Source organism: Rhea pennata, chromosome 2 (genome assembly GCF_028389875.1).
Source record: "Rhea pennata isolate bPtePen1 chromosome 2, bPtePen1.pri, whole genome shotgun sequence".
Taxonomy (NCBI): domain Eukaryota; kingdom Metazoa; phylum Chordata; class Aves; order Rheiformes; family Rheidae; genus Rhea; species Rhea pennata.
In genome coordinates, this window is record NC_084664.1 from 144,451,548 (window position 1) to 144,467,025 (window position 15,478).

The following is a 15,478-nucleotide window of genomic DNA, read 5'->3' on the forward strand; positions in this document are numbered from 1 at the left end:
CCAAAGCAAAAAAGAAAAATGTGTGCACATATTCCAGTAGAGAAAATGAAATGGTAATTCACTTTTAATAGATCCCATGGACTTTTGTTTCCAAAATTAATAGGACCCCCTACCCATGGAAATGCTGGTTCAAAATCCCTTTAAGTCATTTCAGCATGTTTGTTTGTTATAAAGCAATAATTCACTCGGGTATATTCACTTATCATGAATATTAAAAAGGTAAAGCAGCACCACACTGCAGAAAACAGTCCCCATACGATCTCACACTGGAGTAAATCAAAGGAATGGCTGCAGTGTAAAACAAGAATGAGAACTAGTCCACTAAAAGGACACCAAAGCCTGTGTTGAATTTAATTTGTATTTAGCTTGAGGTGATGTATTCAATTAAAAAACAAAAACCTTACCTTTTTCTTTATTTGTTTGTTTTACTATTAACATATAATGAGTTTGCCTCTCAACTCAAAGATTCAGTTTGCAGATAGAGAGCTCTTAGACAAACATTTTCCATTAGGTGCATTGAGATATTCTTTCACAAATTATGGACTCAAATATTTCAAAGTGAACTAGTTGGGAGACAGTAGAATACTAAATAAAGTATTCACTTTATTCACTATTGGAGCAAATATTAAAGAGTTCAGCTAAATTATTCCACTCGATTACTAATCTGCTTAATGTCTAACTTGCTCTTTTGCAAAGCATCATATTTATGGATCTATCACACCCAGCTGCCAGCTTTCAGAGCAAACTGCCTATTCTTTTTAGGGTGATTTTTAATCTAATTTTTGTAACTGAGGCTAAGGAACTGAATATTTTTTTCAGCTTTTGAGCGGAATGGAAGAAGACTTCATATTTACCTTAAACAAATTATGACTTTAAAGAGGTATTACAATGACTATCACTTCTTCATGAACATTTGAATGAATTATATTTATTATTTCTGCACATTCTAGAGAATATTGAATATATAAATTCCCAGCTATCTAGATTTCAAACTGCACGTGAACATTCTTCTTATTTGGGAAGATTATCTTATCTATTGATAATAAGAAAAGCATACAGATTCCATAGACTGTAAAATGATTAATTGAGCCAATCATTTTTATTCACTTTTGTAAAATAAACTCTAGAATGATGTTTTCATCTAAATATTTTCTGTTAAATGGAAAAATCTCTTTTCTTAATTTAGGCAGAAGTTCCCCAAAAGCTTGCTTGAATGAGCTATAAAAGCAAGCGCAGATAAATACTGAGAGAGGAGAACTCAGTTCCGCCACTGGAGGCCTAGTCAGTTCAAGGCAAGACTTTGTGAGATTTGTCTGGCTGCATCCAGAGAAAAGCGTAACTCAGTTATGACCCAAAAGCTGAATGATCATAGCGAGAAGGTCCTGAGCCAGACTGAACTGTACACTCCACAATCTTTTGTCTTTCTGAAACAATAGAGCCTTAAAGCTGTCAACAGATATAATACATAAATTTGTTATAATTCTCCTTTTCTCTTTTTTCTCTTAATGGTAGCGTCAACAGCTGAGTCATTCAGAATAGAGTATATTTTCATGGGAGTAAGACAGGCAATTTCTGGCCATTTAATGTTCAGAATATCTTCTCAGGTTGGTTTATTTCAGAGTGTGATTCCTCCTCCTACTATAGAATTAATAGTTTCTTACTCCATGACTAGACTAAGTTAAATAAATGCATTGAGTGGGCATATATCACATGCTACTGTATGTGTTTAGTATGCATTGGCAGTCTAGACTGAAAGTGGCATATGTTTGACAAGTAGTAAGAAAGACACAGAAATTGAGGCTTGCAACTTGATCTTATTTTATAGAATCTTCATAATGCTCTGGACTGCTAAATATATTGCCATGGCTTTGGGATTATTGCAATATATCATGCAGAGATTCTCCATAATAATATCATTTTACCATAATGTATCATGTTAAAAATCCCAACGCAGCATTTTCAGGATATACTAATGACCCATCAAAGTATATCGAGGTTTTATCATATTTTGTTACATTTAAAATGGAAGATCCTCCATACTGATTGGAAAGAAACTGCTCAGAAGTACTCTGAAATATTTTAGGGAAACCAATTACTTTTGTTAGTTAATAATTAAAAGGAAATAAATTAGGATTTAAACCTGTCACAGCAGTTAATGAAGCCTGCATGGTAAAACCCCACACACAGGCTGAGGTTTTATAGAATGCCCTATCCAGCTCCCTTTACATTGTAGTGTTTAGGACCCAAATTCCTTCAGGTATTTTAAAAAATCTGAGACATATTAGAACTCCTAAGTTCTCAGAGAGGAGGTCTACGGGATTCTTAATCTTCAAATATTAAGAACAGTATTTTAAAATAGGTCAATAAAGAAAGCAGAGAGGGAACAAAACCATACCGCTTACAAATAAGACAGAACTCAAGGAGCAGCTCAGTAAGAGTATAGGGTCATTTGTATTGGATGTTGCATGTATGATTTTGTATCCATGGGCAGTCTGAAAATGCATGTAGTTTATGATCTTCCTAGGTGAAGTGCTATTTCTTGAATTCTGTGCAAGTAGCTATAACAATTCTCTAAAAAAATAACCTTACTGTTTCTTATTTTATTATCTTTAAAAAAGAAGGAGAGGTAAGGAGTCTTTTGATATTTTTGAGCGGTCTCACTTCCAAGGAAAAATTTTATAATTTTACTTCATGTACTTCTATATTCACTTCAGTTTTACCCAGGTTCATATCACAATAGCAGAAAAGAGTTTAAAAAATGACCAGAAGGATCCAGCGGATCCAGAGAGCCCTCAAAAAAATATGTTAGATGCAAATAAATAATTAAAGTGAAATAAGAGAACTCAGAAAACTGAGTCCTACAGAAAAAGAAATTTTTTTCATTACTATTTATAGTGTAGAACCTCTCCTTAGCAGAGCCTTTTTCTACAGGTAACAAATATGAAGACTTGTCCTAAGCAGGAGTGTAAAGAGGAATGGTTTTAAAATGAACCAATAAAATGAGTAATTATAACAACTTACATAAATAAATATCATATGGTCAGGATATAAAATTGCCAAAGTATTATTTGTATTGTATATTCATCTAGTTTGTAATAATAAGAATAATAATCTTACATATATAGGCATTCTACTACGGACTTGGGGGCCATGGATACATATATATGTACATATATATACAGTGTGCATGTAATATACCCATCATCTGTATTAGCCAAATTGATCTACATTGTAATAAAGAGTAATAATATTGGTAAAAACAAAAATAAATCTGATCAAGTAGGGAACAATAATTATTATTATATATTGGAGGAAAAAAAAAGAAAAAACAGTCATACAACTATGAGAATTCTTCAAAGGAACCAGTGAGTCTGACGAAGACTGTTCCAGTTAAATAGCACACTTGGATTTCCAAAAATGTCGATAAGTAACTGACTGTGGATTTTTGCTGATTAAAATCTATTTTAGTGTCTGACCACTAAGACACAGAACAGCAGACCTATTCAGTTCTGAAGCACAAACATTCACACTCTATAAACGGCAAATATATTATCATTACTATGGCTTGATGTAGTTATGACTGCCTTCAAAATGTACGCATGGCATTACAAATCCAGACTCTAAATTGTGAACGTATGTATTTCTTCATGAATAGTCCAACAGCACAATTCTGTGAAGGGAACGTTCTTTTTTTGGTTAAGAAATTCAATTCATTACAAAATGTATCTTTTCTATCTGAAGTACTTAACTCCAGGAGTGCAGCATTTTATTTGAATTACTTTCATCTAATTCAAAAAGCAAGATAAATGTATAATTACTTATTTATATATTACTATATAGTCGCTTCCAGAGAGTTCAGAGCAGTGTAGTTTGGAACATGAAGACATGTGCATGCCTGCCCTGCCATGTAGTTATCTGGGCAGAGAGGGGCCTGAAGCTGAGCTCAGTAACAACATTCAGCTGTAATTGCCCACTAAGACTTTAGCACATTTTTGAAGAAGAACAAACTGGGGCAAGGAATAAATTCTCTTTGCTAGTGCTGATTGGATCACCGATAGGCAGTGCATGGAGCACTTTTGAATGCAACAGAAAAACAACTTGCAAATATGCAGCAGAAATTAAATGGTTAACTAAATACAGACAAAAGACGACAAAAGCTGTTAAAAAGTGGTTTTATTTAAAAGATGAATTTTAAATATTAAAACTATATAGCATTTAGGATTAGCCTTCTCTAAAAGCTTTTGTATCTTTCAGCATACTTCAGCACATTTGGAAGTTGCTGTTCTGAAAAATGGCCAGGAATAAGACAGCAGAAAGCATTGTAAAGCAGGTTTGAGGTTCACTGGAATAATTATTTGGTCAAAAAGCACTTACCAGTTGTGCCTGCAGACACAGTCCAAGAAAACTGGATCCAGATGCATTGATTTCACTGAAAATCAGTCATTTATTTCTGCTCATGAGCAGGACGACGTACCCAACCATTAACAGTGTTAGATATAAATGGAACACTATAACATAATCTGTGTTTCTTTATGCGTAACAAACAATAACCATAAATTTCTGTATTATTTGTGTATTTTATCTTTATCCCAAAATGCCAATTATTTCTGGGATCAGCCAGTTTCAGTGCTCTCATTCATCTAGAGAAATTAGGAGAAAGCCCTAATAATTGCCTAACAATTTACACATTTTATCATCATTAAGAAACACTTGCTACAGCAAGGAACCCTAATGGTTCTAACTAGCTCTCACGGGGAGCATCAAAGCCAGTTTAAACATGGCAGATCACACAAGGAAAGGCAGACCAAGAGTCCAGGGGGGCTAGGAGAGTATAATTTGCTTCATTTCAAGTAAGAAGGAAATCCAGATAATATTATATGTACATTTAGTGGGCCATATGGGTATCATTCGCTATGTCACATAAAAGCCATGTAGCCATGGTTGAAACATTGTTGAATTAAAGGCAAAAGTCCTTCTCAGAGAGAAGATGTGATGGCCTAGGCTCGATTTCATACTAATGTGGAAACGTGGACCTGTCTCAGAATAACGGCAGAGTGGAACAAGCTCCTGTTTACTGTCTATGTATGGCTCAGCAGGGCAATCTCTACAAGCCAATGTGGGGACATTTGCTTGCAAAGAAATATGAGTTTGTATAGGAATAAATGTTCACATACTGAAGGTTTTAAATATCCTTTCCATATCCCCCACCTCAAATTGAAATGCCTCTTTCCAGCTGCTAAATGAAAGCATTGATGGTCAGTCTCTCAGGTCCCTGAAGCCAAATGCAGGTGTACAGAAAGCTGTGGGGCTGTACATGGCCAATGTACACAGAGCAGCATCCTTGGGTCTGCTCTGGGAACAGGTTAACAGCATTTTCCCTTGAGGTATGCAATGGTGAGACAACTCTCCCTGGAGACTGCTGTCTCAGAAGATGTAAAGGATCACAGAATCACAGAATCATAGAATCGGTAAGGTTGGAAGGGACCTCTGGAGATCATCTAGTCCAACCCCCCTGCTCAGCAGGGTCACCTAGAGCATGGCAGACAGGGTTGCATCCAGGCAGGCCTTGAACATCTCCAGAGAAGGAGACTCCACAACCTCTCTGGGCAACCTGTGCCAGTGCTCTGTCACTCTCACAGGGAAGAAATTCCCCCTCATGTTCAGGCAGAACTTCCTGTGCTTCAGTTTCTGCCCATTGCCTCTTGTCCTGTCACACGAGGCAACTGAAAAGAGTTTGGCCTCGTCCTCGAGGATACAGCAATTCAGCTGCCACATTGCTGCAGGTAGAGCAATGGTTTTCTGGGCAGCCAGTGTCCCTTGAAACATGGCTCCTGCTAGAGTCTGTCCCAGGCTGAGCAAGTATGAATGAAAGGTATAAGCACTGCAGCCACAAAAAAGATTTTAAAATAATGTGGTATGGCATCTAAGGTTCTTGTGCCCTGCTCTTCCAAGGGAGACATACCAAGGAGTCATGATAAACACAGTTATCTATGCATGCACTAACCTAAATCTTAAGATAGGGATCCATAAAAGCCAGTATATTAAGAGAGAAGATTCTTCAGTCCGTTAGTAGGAAATGCCAAAGAAAAAACTGACACATCTCCTTCTCCCTGGAAGGAAATATTTTATTATTGGCTGGAGGGGGACACTTCTCTCTGTATGTGTTTGTCTACAAAGAAGTTTCTCCTGGAGCTCAGCAGTTAAGAGAAATTTAAGCCATCCCCTCATAAACTGATGCAGGAAGAGGAGGCAGTGTTATTATGGTTAACACCCATTCCCAGACAAGCCACCTCTAGTTGCCTGCTAGGGCTGAGGAGGACACAGGAGGACATAAACCCACAGCTATCACTTCCAGATGAATGCTTTGATCACAGAATAGTCTCACACAGCATTCTCTTACTTGCTGTTATTGAAATTATCTCACTTCTCAGGAAATATTAAATATTCATTAAGTCAGAGGGAAAATATGAAAAAAAGAAAGAGACGTGTATCTGGGAAGATGAGGCCTGTACTCCAGTCCACATTTCTGTGAATATTTCCACACTGTATGCCAAACGAAATGGAAAAATGGAAAGTGCTTACACCTTCAGATGCCCCCATACCTTTGATACTCCCCTAGAAGGTGAGTGTGATTCAAGCTCTCTTAGGCAGAGAAAATAAATTAAAATTGGACCCCGTATCTCTAAGGTTACTGCTTTAACTGAAAAGCATTTGCTTAGATACGGTGATTCATTTTATTTATCTTTCCAGCATTTTGTGTCATATCCAGGAAGGCTATATGGATAGTACCTTTGGAGGGAATAGAAAATTGGAAACTAGAACAGATGAAAGTGTGAACAAGCTAAATTTGACCTTCAGTGATTCTATACCTACATACGTGCATACACACACATGTATATAATTATGTGTAATGACATGGATAGCTTCAGCATAGCTGATGCATCATTTCAAAAAGAATTAATAAGAAGACTACTTCTCTTCTAAATCTACGTATTAAATATAAACCAGAGTGAGGCTTCTCTTTTCTTGAACGATGACTTAGTGGAAAAAAAAAAGACAAGATTTTGGTTGAAGGTTATCAAGAGCTGCACACACAGGTTTGCTGGATAGTTTTGGTTTATAATGTCCAGATGATTTCTATTTAAAATAATTTAGCAGTTATCCTAAAGAGACATCAAAGAAAACTTAACAGAGTAGCATTTGTAGTAGCAGCAAACTGTAAAATAAGGCACTGAACAAATACTTTTCGTGTACAATGTCAGAACAAATTAAGGGAATGAATGCATGTATCCACTGGAATGTATTACATAACTAAGAGGTCAGCTCCACACAGCTAAAAATGTCCAGAGCCCAGATTTGTGATTATATTTCTTATACTTGTTTATTCATATTGTACTGTTTATTGTTCTTTACAGTGTTTGTTTCACAAGTAAATGCATTACCTAGTCATGTGAGAGCTCTAGCTGTCAGCCATGACTGAATAAGGTGGATTATCTATGGCTAAAATTTTTAGTCTGACTTCTATTCTCCATGATGCTTTGCAACCCTAATTCCTCCTTTTTCAGTTGTTTGCATATAGAAACATTCATGTACACTCACACAAATAATCACATAAAAATTCTGTGTATTCCTCCCATTATCCCATTCTGTCACAAAAAATATTCAGCCTAGAGGAGTGTCTTGAAACTTAGAATAATAAGCAAGAATAGTAAATAACTAGTAAAATATCCTGCAGCAAAAGACTCATATGTCTTAGATTAGGCAATATTTAAATATTCTGCCTACACAACAAAACCAATTATAATGTCCTAGCAGGGATAAAGATCGCACTGGCAAAATAAGTAACTTAATCCAATTACAGAAATAAGCTTTATTTTTATGTCTGTATTATAGCATAAAGATCAGCATCACTCTCCATGCACAAACTTCATTAGTGACAAGGCAAACACCTACCATCTCTCACCAGCACTACTTCTCAAAGAAAACGTATGAAATTTCTAGCAAGATTTAGCCTCGAGCTATTCAAAACATAGTTCTGCTTGCCATTCTCCTTTACTCCCAAGATAGAAAAGTAATTTGCTGTGGATAAAAGGTAACAGCTCAGCTGCTCTCTCCTAAGATCCTGGAAGTGAAACTCCCTGCTTTCAAACCAGATCCCAGGGAGCAGGTAGGGGAATATTCATTCTCGTGAGTTAAGCTCCTAACTTAGCCATCTAGTTTAAGTAATAGTAAGGGGATTAAAGCTTTTCCAGAGAGCAATTCATAACTTAAATGGAAGCTCTGAATTACTCCTCCCCAACCTCTTTGCATTAATGATAGAGCAAGTCACAGGGAAGTGAGTGCCCACCGTGCTAGGTGTGAATGTTTATTTGATCTTATTAAAGTGAAGATGAACCCCAGGAAAGAAAGAGTGTCCTCACCTCCCACCCTGGCCCTCCACGGGTGAGTAACACGGTCTCAGTATCACAGGTCAGTTCTCTCTCCGCGGGACAAGGTTCGACGTTAGACCTTGATCCCACGACCACTTTGCTGCTCAGCGTGCCTTCGTCGCGCCAGCAGCCTTATCGAATTCATGGAGGCTACTCACACTTTTAAAATTCAGCGTGTGTGTTACTGGGATTACTGACTAATAATGCATTTAAGTCCCTGGAGAAAGGCATGTGTTCAGAGGAAATTAAAGCGACATGTAAACCTGAGAAACGGTTGATTCTGAGCATTGTTTTTAGGCTGCAATGCATTTTGAACATTCTGGCATTTAAAGTTAGGCGAAAGAAGGAGGGTTTACAGAACTGGCAACTGGGCAACGCTTTTTTCCCCGTTATAGTGATGAAACAACAAACCTGGAACCTACCGCCAGGCCCTGAGGGCACCCCCAGCCCTGCCAGTCCCCGTTCCCCACCCCCTCCCCCGCCCCGGAGCTCCGCCAGCCCACCGCAGCCCGGGGCCGTGGGTCGCTGCCACAGGACGCTGCCGCGGAGCCAGCTCCGGCCCCGCCGCGGCCCGGGACCCCCGGGCACGGACCGCGGCCCCGGCGTCTCAGGCAGGTCGCATTCTGCTGAAGCGATCGGGACCCAGGTGCGCACGGGGTAAGGGATGCGCCCGCTGCCCGGGCAGCCCCGGCCCCGACCCGGGCTTCGCGGGCGGCCCCTGTAGGTGTCGGCCCGGCCCCGCGGAGAGCGGCCGCCGGGGCTGCGGGAGCACGGCGGCATGGCCACAGCAGGAAACGAAGGAGCGGGATTTGAATAAGTCATGAGATATACTTACCTTGTGAGATTTTAATTATACCTTTCTCGGGTCTTTATTTAAACTTCCAGTGTAGCCGAGCAAGAGGGGAAGCTGGTATTTCCTACCGTGGTGTACGATGGACAGACTTCTGGAAAATGTGCTTCCTATTCTGGCTGTCAAAATGACTTTGGGTTTTTGGTTAATATTTTACAAATATTATATAGGTGTATGCTACTTAAAGAGTTAAAATGCAGACTTCTGAGATTTTTAGAAAACAAGTTTCTTTTCATAATTATCCTGATTTCTTTTTATCTAACATTATAGTGAGTGAAATGGAAAAGAAAAAAAAAAAAAAAGACAATATTTAAAGGTGATTTTCAAGGTTATTCTTCTTAACAGATTAATACAATTTGTATAAATTCCTGAGTGATTAATTCAACACTAGTTCTGACTGTGAAATTAACAATTTTTATATATTTTGAAGCAAGATTATAGATTAATAACTTTACTGTTCATAATTGTTGGATCCCACAGTTGAATTGACTTCCTGCAGTGACCTCTAACACGACGTTAACTGTTCCCCTCGCTGAGGAAATGCAGAATCTACCCCATGTTCTCTGGTTACATTTTCCAACCAACACAAACCATTCTAATGCCATACAACTGAAGACAGTTAATGAAGAATTATTATTTCATCATTAATGAGGACTTTTTGATGAAAAACTACAATAGCGTTTATGCAAAAATCATACCCTGTTATTCGGTAGGTCAGAATCAAATAAAACATCATGTTACAGATAGGGCTAAGACCTTGTAAATAAGGCTTGTAGAGCTTTGGGACGTATTTCCTGGGGAAGCTCTGTGTTTCACTGGAGGTCTTTTTCAGAACATTATCCAAACTTCTGTCAAGAATGACATATGTATTCTTGATCCTGCCTTAAGACAGGAGATTGGACCACATGATATCCTGATGTCCCTTCCAGCCATATTTTTTCTATGATTCTCTATTATTGTGCCTGTAACTGGTAATTTATTGCTCCAGATTCCTTTGTTCTAGTTTTGCCATCTTAAACTTATTCAGATCTGAAAGAGGGGGATGAAATTTCCCCCTCTAACCCAGTCCAGCTTGCTCAAGGTTAGTTCAATAACTTGAATTTTTATTTATTTCCTTGCCAACAGATTCAGCAGAAACAGATTTCTCACTGGAGACACAGAAAACTTGGGGAATTACAAAGTTTAGTAATTTCTGCATACCCCTTTGAATCAGCACTTCCTGCTCCTTTCACCTGTCTCTTATTTTTTCTCTTCCCTTTTCTCAGTTCTAGAAAACACACAACTAACTAGCCACCTTCAAGGATAACACTAGCCTTTTGTACAGGTAAGGCTTCTTATTTTGCTGCCTCTGAGACTAGCTTATGCTAAGTGGGTTCTTTATTCCTCTGTACTTTGTGCTGCGATCCTTAGTGAATCCTTTAGGACAGCATGGCTTGGACAGTAAGGAATCATAGTCCAAACTTCTTTTTCCTGAGAAATAACTGGAGTAAATTAAAAGAAAAGGAGTGCAATTAAGTAAGGGGATGGAGCATTTCAAAGTGGAAAATATTAACCAACAGTATAGACCGAGACATTGAAAGTCCATTAATTGAGCCAGCTGACCAAAAAGGATAAAACTGGTGCATAGAGCATGACTTAAGAAGCTGGAATTCTTTGATGGGTATCTGACAGGTTTCTCCCTCAAGTCCTTCAAGGATTCAAGACCTACCTGTTTCCTAGCTGCCTGCAGCAATGGTGGCCAGCATTCAATCCCCCTCATCAAGAGAATAATGACCCGTATGGCAGAGAGCACTAACCAAAGCAACCAGATCTTTCTATCCATTTTTGCTCATGATCTAGCTTCCAAAGGCTGCAGTGGTATCTCCTGCTTAGGTACGACAGGCTGTCTAAATTGTGCTTCCACTCTCCATTTCTAAAGGCACAAGCGAGCCACACATAAGACCAGCTGTATTTAGAGCAGCCCTGAAGTTTAAGGAGGGTATGAGCTTTCATCTGTTTAAAAGCATATTCCTGATTAAAGGTTTAAGTCTCTTTTACAGGTCTACTCACTTGTATGAAATACATTTCTCTCAAAACCAGTATTTTCTGAAACAGCTGCAGCTTGACAGCTAGCTAAATGAAAGAACTAAGAGAATGAAGACAAGTGGCTTATGAAAATGGAACAGCAACATTCATACACACACAGACTTGAAAAAGAAATTCCAACAAAAGAGTTTGGTCATTTGCTTTGTCTTTTGGTTTCTAATCAAAGGTCATTCTGCTCTTGGACCTAACTCTGAGAACAGAATGGTTTGGGTCCCCTGAACATCACTGGTGTTGTGTGACAGGGTCATAGCTATGCTGACTTCTCTTGCCCCCGTATAGCTAGAGGCTGTGACCACCCCTGCAAGTAAGATGTGGATATGTGGTATTTTTCCCAGGCTGTGTACTTGCTGACGACCTAACTCACTATTGTTCCTGACTCTTTAAAACAGAAAATAAAAGAAATTTGGAGTTGGTCGCCTCCCTTTTTGTCCTCTTGCAGTTGTCTGCTCCCTGTTTTTGTCAGTTAAGCAGTCCAGCTGAAAGCTTTTGCAATACTAATCACTACCCACACATTACCCAAAGAACAACATTCCTGTTCCCACCCCTTCCCTGAAATAACAGGCTGAGGAAAAATATTGCAGACAACCAGGCAATTTCTTTTTTTTCTTCCTTTTCTTGTAAGAATAGGCTTTCTTGTGAGATTTCCATCATTTTGTGGTTTTGGCTGGCTCAGGGAGATCACGTGCCTGTCTCATGATTTTAAGTCCAACGCAAGACACAGCTAAAAATCCAAGAAGAAAATAGAAAAAGTAACTTTTTTTCCCCCATGGTTCAGATACAACTTTAAATGGTTTAACCACATTTTAACATTTTTAGAATCAATTTGTAATTCATAAAATTATAGAATCAGTAAGGTTGGAAGGGACATCTGGGGATCATCTAGTACAACCTCCCTGCTCAAGCAGGGTCACCTAGAGCATGGTAGACAGGGTTGCATCCGGGCAGGCCTTGAACATCTCCAGATAAGGAGACTCCACAACCTCTCTGGGCAACCTGGTCCAGTGCTCTGTCACTCTCACAATGAAGAAATTCCCCCTCATGTTCAGGCAGAACTTCCTGTGGTTCAGTTTCTGCCCATTGCCTCTTGTCCTGTCACATGGCACCACTGAAAAGAGTTTGTCCCCATCCCCTTGACACCCTCCCTTCAGGTACTTGTACACATTGATCAGATCCCTCCTCAGTCTTCTCTTCCCCAGGCTGAAGAGGCCCAGCTCTCGCAGCCGTTCCTCAGAGGGCAGGTGCTCCAGCCCTCTGATCATCTTCATAGCCCTACGCTGGACTCTCTCCAGTAGCTCCATGTCTCTGTTGTACTGGGGAGCCCAGAACTGGACACAGTACTCGAGGTGAGGCCTCCCCAGGGCTGAGTAGAGGGGCAGGATCACCTCCCTCCACCTGCTGGCAACACTCTTCCCAATGCACTCCAGCAGACCATTGGCCTTCTTGGCCACAAGGGCACATTGCTGGCTCATGGTCAGTTTGTCATCCACCAGCACTCCCAGGTCCTTCTCTGTAGAGCTGCTCTCCAGCAGGTCAGCCCCCAGCTTGTACTGGTGCCGAGGGTTATTTTCCCCTAGGTGCAGGACCCTGTAATTCATTGAATTATAACTTGTTGATAGGAAAATTAAAAGAAGGTGATAGATGATTTAGATGAAGGTGATACATAATTTCAAATAGTTACCAATATATCTGTATAAACACTTCATTCCAATGGAACCATTAAAGCAGTATATTTATTATATACATACATATATCTTACATTTATTATTATTTTTCATTTTCCATATAAATTAGCAAAACTCCCCTAGTCAGTTCAGAGCCTTCATTTCCATCCTTCGTAGATCTGTGTCCGAGCTCTCACCTAATGCATGATACTTGTTCACCCTGATCAAAGGATTTCTGTTCAAAGTCTCCACCGCAGAGATTGTCCTGTACCCAGGCTCTCACATATCAGGAGAAGGGACTTATACGCATCAGCTTACCCCATCTGCTCATGGAGGGGTATCAGAAGCGGAGCTCTCCTTAATGATTTATGGTCAGATCATACTCTTTATAAAGTGAATTAATTTTGAAGCTGACTCTGGTATTCAAGTAACTTGCTAAAATAACAAGATCCTTGGATCTCTAGAAATTTTCTGATTAAGGTCAATTGTTAGGGTTAGCTGTGTGTAACAGAGAGAAAACTATTATTTTAACTGTTATACTGAAGTTGCACAACAGTTTTAAGTTCCAGCTTGGAGTTCTCATTTATCATCATCAAAGAACATTATAATTACTGTGACTAGGAGTGTCCTCAGTATTTTTGGCAACATGTAAGCAAGAGACGGGAAAATTTCTTCCCACTCAAACCTTACAAATGATTCGGTATTCTACAATATTTAGAGGGTAGTAAACAACAAAACACAGAAAAAGCATAGCCTCATCTTTTACAGGCAACTATTTTTCTTTTTGAGTAATTACTTTTAAAACAACTCCTTGCATATGTGCTTCTGTGAAACTTCTGCAAAGTTGTAAGTAAATGAATATATAATGGCTTTATTGTATAAGCTACTGTTTAAAGAATTAAAAAAATGACTTTCAAAGAGGCTTCCAAGCTCATTTGTCAAGAAAAAAAAACTATAATTATATAAAAAAAATAATGCTCCCCACTATTTATTTTGTTTGAACATATAACCTGTGTTTGCTAGGCATTCATCGTGGGAGGTCAAGCAAGATAACTTAAATAGATTTATTTTTAAAGCTGTAATAAGTAAGTCTGCAATTTCCCTGATGATGCCATATTCCTGTAAAAAGGTATAATTTCACCATTTCAGAATCATGAGAGTTTAACTTTGTTCCGATAACGTTAAACAATTCAAACCATTATGATAAAGTATCATATTTAAACCCTGAGTGAAAAGATTTTGGAACTAAAATGCTGATCTAATATGTTTCTTGCTAAACTATTGGTCAGTTTCCTAATATTTGTTTAAGCTCACACTTTCCAGTTTACTCTTGCACTTACTCCAGTAGCACAATATGCACTTCCAGTTAAGTAGTTAAGTCTTGATTCAAATACTGTAGGTGGCACTGCAGAGCATATAAAAAACTTATTTTTTTTTTCCTAACTGAAACCACTCCTTTATTGTTCACATTACTACACCTTATGGAATGGGCATAAATAGAAATCTCTTCTCCCTTCTGAAATTTCATGACCTTTTCAATGATCATTTCAGAATGTCATTACTCAGGTCAAATCTTGTGAAATGTGCCATAAAATATAAATGATTAAAGGCTTTGTAAGATCAAAGATACTTTTTTCTTCTTTATCACTTCTGTGGGTCACTGTGTCTCTCCCAGCTATACATCTCTCCCTACTCGGTCTTTGCATGTTTCTCAACACTATTCAAAATTAACATAGGTTATAATGAAGATTTTTTTTTCCTTAAAGAATGATCAGAGCTTTGGGACTTCAGATGAGCTACATCCAGATTTAGGTGAAAAAGAGTCACTCTATACAGTCATTTTCCATTAACAGCCAAGACAATTACACTGAGAGAGGAATACTTTCTTAACACAGTAGTTGCTAAAAGCATAATTTACATGATAATGCAGCTCAGAACTAACTATGAGTGCTTTTGCTTCTCTGAAGTATTAGATATGCATAGTGTATCAGGTCTTCTTGGAAAGCTTGGCTGGTGCTGAAGGACAGGTACTAGATTCATCCAGGCAACTGATGCAAAGACAGGACCAGGATTTCATCAGTAGTGGTTTAAGCTTTTCTATTTTTACTTTGTGCTGAACTAGCTGGGCAGCACACACAGATACTCAGATTTTGAGGAATATTAACGCGTCCCTTTCTAAAATCTTTGCTATACAGCTGGGCATCTCTTACCAATTGCAGCTGTATGAGAACTGGCTAGACTTAGACTGCTGTACTGAACTCCTTTGCTTTTCTCTTAGTAATTTGCAGTCGCTAATTATACGGACACAACAAACAAAAGGCTTGGGCCTGAGGTGAGGTATTAACATACCATTTTATAATGGGATATCCAAAACAGACAGCCAATGGTGATATTATAGACCTTTGGAAGACTACAGTGAAGGAATGAATGAGGTGTTACACCTTCTATAGAAG